The following is an 8608-nucleotide window of genomic DNA, read 5'->3' as shown; positions in this document are numbered from 1 at the left end:
CCTGGCCGGTGCTTGTTGGAGATGTGAGGGGCAGCGGGAGACACACAACGCATATGATGTTCAGCACCAGGAGGAGTGTGGACAGCGCACAGCAAGAGCGCCCGCTCTATGACTATACATGTGCCCACTCTGAGCTCCCATCACATCTGGACTGCTACTCCCCTCCTCCTCTCCTCCTGCCACATCTAAGACCTGTGCTTGGCATTACTCAATACACAGCTTTCCTATGGACACATGTCACTGATGTGTCATTACATTTTTACATTTTACACTGCACTGCGAATATACTGTATATATATATATATATATATATATATATATATATATATATATATATATATATATATATATATATATATATATATACATATGTCAGTGGCTGCTGGTGCTCATCATTTTTGGGGGAGCGCAAACAAACTGAAAAATAAAATAAAAAATCAATTGCAGTCTCACTGTGCCCATCAAACGCAGCCACTGTGACATCAAACGCAGCCACTGTGACATCAAACGCAGCCACTGTGACATCAAACGCAGCCACTATACCCATAAATTGCCACCACTGCGCCCATTAAACGCTGCCACTGTTCCCAATAAACGCCGCCACTGTGCCCATCAAACGCAGCCACTGTACCCATGAATTGCCACCACTGTGCCATCAAACGTTACAGTAGCTGCGTTTGATGGCACAGTGGTGGCAATTCATGGGTACAGTGGCTGCGTTTGATAGGCACAATGGCAGCTTTTAATGGGCACAGTGGCAGCGTTTAATGGGCGCAGTGGTGGCAATTTATGGGTATAGTGGCTGAGTTTGATGGCACAGTGGCTGCGTTTGATGGCACAGTGGCTGCGTTTGATGGCACAGTGGCTGCATTTGATGGGCACAGTGAGGCTGCAATTGATTTTTTATTTTATTTTTTCAGTTTGTTTGCGCTCCCCCACCCCATTAATTGTGCCCCACCAATTGCCACCAGTTTGCCCCATCAATTGCCACCAGTTTTCCCTAATCAAATGCTGCCAGTGCGGCCGGCACTTACCTGTCTCGGGTCAGTGCTGTCCTCCACGCTCCCTCCGAGTCCTCGATGTGTTCTCCCGTCCTCTTTTGCTTTGAATGGACGCCTGGTAGGCGTCCTATCACAGCGCCTGTCACTTAAGCCAATCAGGTGTCACTGGGTAACCAGACCTGGTGCACCTGATTGGCTGAGAGGCGGGTCAGTGTTAGGGAAACGAATACATCGTAAGCAGGGAACGCACAGCAGTGCGCCCGGTACTTACCAATTCGGAAGCCCTATTAGAGCCGACGCGTCTAATCAGACACTTTCGAAAAACACCCCCGCTGCTGAATTCTGGGCGGCAGCGGCGACAATAGATAGGTTCATGCAATGCATGAATCTTTCTATTGGAGATTGAAGGGTGCAGGAGAGGGGGGGGGGGGCGGCGCCCCTGTACCCTCTATGGACGCACCGCCACTGATATGTGTATATATACACAGTGCATCTGGAAAGTATTAACAGCGCTTCACTATTTCCAATTTTTCTTATGTTACAGCCTTATTGCACAATAGGATAAATTCATTATTTTCCTCGCAATTCTACAAACAATACCCCATAATGACAACGTGAAAGAAGTTTTTTTGAAATCTTTGAAAATGTATTAAAAATAAAAAATGTACATAAGTATTCACAGCCTTTGCCATGACACTCTAAATTGAACTCAGGTGCATCCTGTTTCCACTAATCATTCCAGATGTTTCTACAACTTGATCGTAGTCCACCCATGGTAAATTCAGTGGATTGGACATGACTTGGAAAGGCACAAACCTGTCTATATAAGGTCCCACAGCATTGACGGCCCATTCATAGAGGACGCACATACGGGCATCGCCCTCTCTATCCATGCATCTGACCCCCTGATCTACATATCAGGGTGCCAGACTATACATTCCAATTGGGGGGGGGGGGCTGGGTTTGAAGCACATGATTAGAGACATAGGCTTAAAAAAGGGTGGGCTTAGAGTGCAAAGCACTGTGCCCCGAGCCCACCCAGTTGTGTGATGATAGTAAATACATTTTTGTTATTTTCACACTAAAGTTCCTCCCCGACAATAAGAATGCAGGTTGTGAGACCTGTTTGCCGGTTGGCCAAAGCGTCAGGTTATTCTATTGGATGCCTAGCACTTAGGCGGAAGAGAGGAGACACATTGCAGAGGCAGATGCTAGAGGAGCAGACACCGGAGCTGCTGCACACCCCTGCAGCCCACACGGCGGACGGACCGTGCTGGAGGACACCACAGGCCACCATTTATATTGGTTAAGTGTCCGGGGTGGGGGGGTGGTAGTGCCATGCTGCCGGCTGCCCGGGGATTGGTTGTGCTGCACTGCCGGCCCCCTGGAGGGGTTGTAGTGCTGCGCTGCCACCCCTCGGGGAGGTGGTAGTGCCACACCACCAGCTTCCCATAGGGGGGATTTGGTGGTTGTTTGTCACCCTCCCCAAAAGAAAAACCCACCAGCCGCCCCTGTCTCACAGTTAACAGTGCATGTCAGAGCACAAACCAAGCCATGAGGTCCAAAGAATTGTCTGTAGACCTCCGAGACTTTTTATCTTTATTTATTCTTTAGAAAATGGAATTTAGGGTAAACCCACCTAGATCAGATTCTAGCTAAAAGTTAGTGTAATTGATTACATAAAAAGATCAGCTTTTTACATTGTCCAATTTCCACATTCTTCTACCGGGAGGAGAATGGAAAGTAGTATGAAAACAAATGCGGGGGGGGGGGGGGCGAACTGAGTATAAGAAGAGAAGTAATTCTATAATTTCACCTGTACATAAAGAGTTAAGCGGGAAGAGATCTTCTATACACAAGAGAGCAGGTTAAAGAATTTGTGGCTGAGATCAAATGTTTTTTTTTTTCCGTGTATCTTTGGCATGCCAGGCCCGAAACCAAATCAACCTACATATCTAAACAGAAAAATCATTGACATGAGACATCAGCTTGGAGGCTTGCAAAAGACAATCACAGCTGATCCACATGGCTCCAGAAAATTGATCCAAAAGCTCCAGGACATGAAGGTTTAACCTTGGGATTGAGCTGTCTCGTTTAAGAGAGTTGATCAAAATTGAAATGGATTCACAGATCTGAATTGCTACCAATGAAGTGTGGAAACTGAGACCTAAGCAGGGAACCTAACTCATATTCAGTGGAAGGGCAAAACATAATCTACCTGTTTGATAACATGTTTGCTGATGTGGGCAACTGGGACATCTTCAGTGGATAAATACTTCTTCACATTGTCAGATGGAAGCCATGACTTCACAGGTCCAGAGGGTACAAAAAGGTCTGGAAAGCATTACAAGCAGAGCACGGTGCCCGAAGGTCACTTGTCAAGTAAACCTTCACTCTTCAGTCTAGCGGGGTTCGCGTATGACCTTCAAAACTTTGCAGAGGATACAGGCCTGAAGGTCACTTGTCAAGTAAACCTTCACTCTTCAGTCTAGCGGGGTTCGCGTATGACCTTCAAAACTTTGCTGAGTATACAGGCCCGATAGCTGCCGTTTAGAGACTAGCTCAAGCAGCGTCTTTAAAGTCTTCACTGACGTCACTGAATAAAAAATATCCATGGCATAAGAAGCACCTTGTTTGAATAATAAGATAAAAAAATATATATGATAAAAAGTATTGTAAAAATATAGTTTGAAAAAGCAAACAACCTATTAGGACATCAACAAAACTGAAGCTTCAGTCTAGTATCAAGCAATAAGAAGTGGATAATATTACCAGAGGGAAGAGACTTGTCTTGAAATGTAGAAATAAAATATTTTTACAGAAAATTTAAATATTATATTTTCTTAAAGCTAAACGATACTCCTCAAATACTTACTTTTACTCCAACAATGCAAATGGTTCCTTACCAGCGCTGACATTTTTCCCTGGCTTCCGGCGGGTTCCAGGTCTTCGACCATCTTGTTTGGAAGGGTGGCTTCATCCGAATGGAACTTCCCCTTTATAGTGCCGTCGTACGTGTTGTAAGTCACAGCGCTTTGCTAGAGCATTTATTTTTTCACGATCGTGTGTAGGCAAGGCAGTTTTAATGATCGGGTTGAAAAAAATTTAGTTTTTTCTAGACCCTTAAAAACTTTGTTTTTTACAACCCGAAAAATGATCGCGTGTACACGGCATTCGTCTTAGACAACTAAACACACAGCTACTGTAATTATGTTCCACCATTAGGCTTGGTTCACATTACTGCAATGTGATTTTGACATAATTTGCAGTGCAATTATGTAGTGCGACTTTGGGTTCTATGGGTTCAAATCGCACAGTAAATCGCACCAACGACCCAAGTCGCATCTGAAATCACATGAGTGTGAACGAGGCCTTAGATACATAACAAAATTATCTTTTTTTTCTGGGTATGAAAAAAAAATTCAAATGCCCTGTACACACGATTGCAAATTCCAACAGCAAAAGTGCGATGTAAACATTTGAACCGAAATTCCGACTGTGTGTATGCTCCATCGGACTTTTGCTGTCGGATTTTCCGCCAACAAAAGATTGAGAGCTGGTTCTCAAATTTTCCGATCGTCTGTAGCAATTCCGCAAAATTCCGCCGCATGTTCGGAAACGATTCGACGCATGCTCGGAAGCATTGAACTTCATTTTCTCGGCTCGTCGTAGTGTTGTACCTCACCACGTTCTTGACGGACGAAAGTTCAGAGAACTTTTGTGTGACCATGTGTATGCAAGCCAAGCTTGAGCTGAATTCCTTCGGAAAAACCATCCAAGGTTTTTCCAACGGAAAATCCGATCGTGTGTACGCAGCATAAGAGGACCACTGGACAGCAGGAACAATTGCAGTGTAAGCCATGTTCAGGTCACCCTCATCTCATAGTGTTCCCTTTTTTTTCTTGAAAGATACACTGAGCAAGTGAAATAAGTGCTAAGTACCATGTGGTATACAGTAGCGAATAATGCCATGAGCAGACACTTGGGACTTCTGTTCTGCACAAAAAAAGAATAAGTAAATATAGAGCTGTAGGTTAATAGTCATTTTTTCCTTCAGAGCTTCTACAAGGTCATATGCGACCATGTACAAGCTAACCATGAGAAATAATGTGTGCCAGAAGTGACTCCAGCTTCATTTGTGTGATGGGCTTTTTACTCCTATGCCGCATACAGACGATCGGAAATTCCGACAACAAAACCATGTTTTTTTTCCCGATGGATGTTGGCTCAAACTTGTCTTGCATACACACGGTCGCACAAATGTTGTCGGAAATCCCGAAAGCCAAGAACGCGGTGACGTACAAGACCTACGATGGCACTATTAAAGGGAAGTTCAATACCAGTCGTGTTAGTGGAAGTTTGGTGAGAGATGATTTGCGCTTTTCTGCCTCATGCTTTTCAGTCCGTAACAGCGTGATAAATGTGCTCTCTCCATTACGAACGCTAGTTTTACCAGACTGAGCGCTTCCGTCTCGTACTTGATTCAGAGCATGCGTGGAATTTTGTGCGTCGGAATTGTCCACACATGATCAGAATTTGCGAGAATGGATTTTGTTGTCGGAAAATTTGAGAACCAGCTCTCAAATTTTTGTTGTCGGAAATTCCCACAGCAAATGCCCGATGGAGCCTACACACGGTCGGAAATGTTTGACAAAAAACTCCCATCGAACATTTGTTGTTGGAAATTCCGACACCAGTGCCAGCAATCAGTGCCCATCACTGCCCACAAGTGCCACCAATCAGTGTCCATTAGTGATTCCCGTCAGTGCTGGCTATCAGTGCCGCCTATCAGTGCTGCCCATCAATGCTGTCCATCAATGCCCATCAGTGTCGCCCATCAGTGCCACCCATCAATTCCCATCAGTACAGCCTATCCGTGCCACCTATCAGTGCCTAACAGTGTCCATCAGTGCAGCCTAACAGTGCACATAAGTGGCACCTATCAGTGCTAATCAATGCCACATATCAGTGCCACCTAATCAGTGCCCATAAGTGCAACCTCATCAGGGCACATCAGTGAAGGAGAAAAATGAACAAAGTAAATTATAAAAAATTAAAAACCCAGCAGTTATTTAATACCACCAAACGAAAACTCTATTTGTGTGAAGAAAATGATACAAATTTCATTTGGGTACAGTGCAGCATGACTGTGAAATTATCAAAGTGTGACGGCGATGAAAGCTGAAAAATGGCCTGGGCAGGAAGGGGGTGTAAGTGCCCAGTAGGCAAGTGGTTAATGTAGCCTCTGCTGTAATCTTGTCTTGCCCATCCAAAAGTTGTTTCAATACTTATACATAAGGAGAATAGAGAATCCATCAGACACTTTTGGCTGTGTGTGTGTAAAGCAGCACCATTTACTAGATGTGTTCAAAAGCTCAAAGAAATGTATTGCTAAAAGAGATTTAAAAACCTGATCTTAAAATCCTAACTTTAATGTTCACGTCTGATGCAGCTGACATGAAAAAGAGACCGTAAGAGTGCCTTAAAACAGGCAGGGGATACCACTATGTTTGTAATATGTCCTCCACACTGTGATCATTCATTCATAAAATGTGTGGAGCCTGCGGTGTTCTTCAGAGTGTTCTTTGTACTACAGAGAACTCTTCATCATAGACGGCACCTTTGACAGGTCATGTAACCAGGCCCAACTTCTCCATGCACTTTTTTCCCCATTCATTAAAATGGAGAGCATACTTGTAAAGCACACTGTTGTTCTTATACCTGCGCCCGTGTTTTTTTTTTATGTTTCTTGAAAAGTAGCAGTATGGCTGCAATAACGCATCTCCCTTGCTGTATAATCATCCCCTGAAATACTGTACATTTATTGAGAAACTTTATCCTGAGTTCTTCTTACATGAAAAAAAACAGTATGGCCCGGATTCACATACCTTGGCGCATAGTTATGCCGGCGTAGCGTATCGAATATACGCTACGCCGACGTAGCGCAGAGCGGCGAGCACAGTATTCACAAAGCACTTGCTCCCTAATCTACGCTGGGTTCCCTCGGCGTAACTCGTCGTAAGTGGCAGTGGGCGTGAGCCATGCTAATGAGGCGTGACCCCATGTAAATGATGGGCCGAGCGCCATCAAGATACGAATAACAAACGGCGCATGCGCCGTCCCATGGACGCTTCCCAGTGCGCATGCTTAGAATCACGTCGAAACAACTGCCTAAGTTACGTCGAATCATTGCCTACGACTTGAACGTAACCTACGACTAGCCCTATTCACGTACTACGTAAACGACATTAAAAAACGACGGCTGTGTTCCCTGGTGCAGCCATTTGCATTGATGCTACTGACTTACACTGGCTTTATGAGGCTTAACTTTACGCCGGACGTACGACTTACGTAAACCGTGTATATTGATGCACCGGGCGCAAGTACGTTCGTGAATTGGCGTATCTCACTCATTTGCATATTCGAATCGTAAATCAATGGGAGCGCCCCTTGCGGCCAGCGTTTTAGAGAGCGATCTTCTCCGCCGCTTCCGGGTATGGGCTGCGTGACTGGGCGTTCCTATTTGATTGACAGGCTTCCGACAGTCGCATACATCGCGTCACGAGTAGCCAAACAAAGCCGAACGTCGGTGCGGCTCTATACGGCGCCTGCGCCGTTAGACTACTTTCGGAAAATCGTGAAGCGATGGATGCGACCGTCGGAAGCCTGTCAATCAAATAGGAACGCCTAGTCCCGAAGACCATACCCGGAAGTGGCGGAGAAGATCGCTCTCTAAAACGGTAAGTACTGCTTCGATTTTAACCACTTGCTTACTGGGCACATAAACCCCCTTCGTTCCCAGGTGAAATCTCAGCGTCCGGCACTGCGTCGCTTTAACTGACAATTGCGCGGTCGTGCGACGTGGCTCCCAAACAAAATTGGCGTCCTTTTTTCCCCACAAATAGAGCTTTCTTTTGGTGGTATTTGATCACCTCTGCGGTTTTTATTTTTTGCGCTATAAACAAAAAAAGAGCAACAATTTAAAAAAAATATATATTTTTTTTACTTGTTGCTATAATAAATATCCCAATTTTTTTTTTAAAAAACTATTTTTTTTCTCAGTTAAGGCCGATACGTATTTTTCGACGTATTTTTGTAAAAAAAAAAAAAAAAATCGCAATAAGCGACTGGTTTGCGCAAAAGTTATAGCGCCTACAAAATGGGGAACAGAATTATGATTTTTTTTATTATTTTTTTTTTTACTAGTAATGGCGGCGATCTGCGATTTTTATTGGGACTGGGATATTGCGGCGGACGTATCGGACACTTTTGACACAAATTTGGCGCCATTCACATTTATACAGCGATCAGTGCTATAAAAATGCACGAATTACTGTATAAATGTGACTGGCAGTGAAGGGGTTAACACTAGGGGGTGAGGAAGGGGTTAACTGTGTAGCCTGGGTGTGTTATAACTGTGTGGGGGGAGGGGGGTGACTGGGGGAGGGGACCGATGCTGTGTCTCTATGTACAAGAGACACAGATCGGTCTCCTCTCCTCTGACAGCACGTGGAGCTCTGTGTTTACACACAGAGCTCCACGTCCCTGCTGTCACCTGCCGTGTCACCGACGATCGCGTGTACCCGGCGGACATCGCGGCCGCCAGG

The 8608-nt window shown here is 44.9% G+C and overlaps 1 protein-coding gene across 2 annotated transcripts in view; it reads right to left on the bottom strand.

Moving 5' to 3' along the window:
- CNGA3 (cyclic nucleotide gated channel subunit alpha 3) overlaps positions 1-157 on the bottom strand; it is an 83933-nt gene extending 83776 nt beyond the window's left edge. For both annotated transcript variants that reach the window (XM_040336328.1, XM_040336329.1), the window contains exon 1: positions 1-157. This exon is cut by the window's left edge and continues 342 nt beyond it. The gene's annotated coding sequence lies outside the window, so the exon portion shown is untranslated.
- Between the last annotated feature and the right edge of the window lie 8451 nt (positions 158-8608).

The sequence above is a fragment of the Rana temporaria genome, chromosome 2 (genome assembly GCF_905171775.1).
Source record: "Rana temporaria chromosome 2, aRanTem1.1, whole genome shotgun sequence".
In the NCBI taxonomy this organism is placed as follows: domain Eukaryota; kingdom Metazoa; phylum Chordata; class Amphibia; order Anura; family Ranidae; genus Rana; species Rana temporaria.
This window is presented reverse-complemented; position numbering and strand designations above follow the sequence as displayed.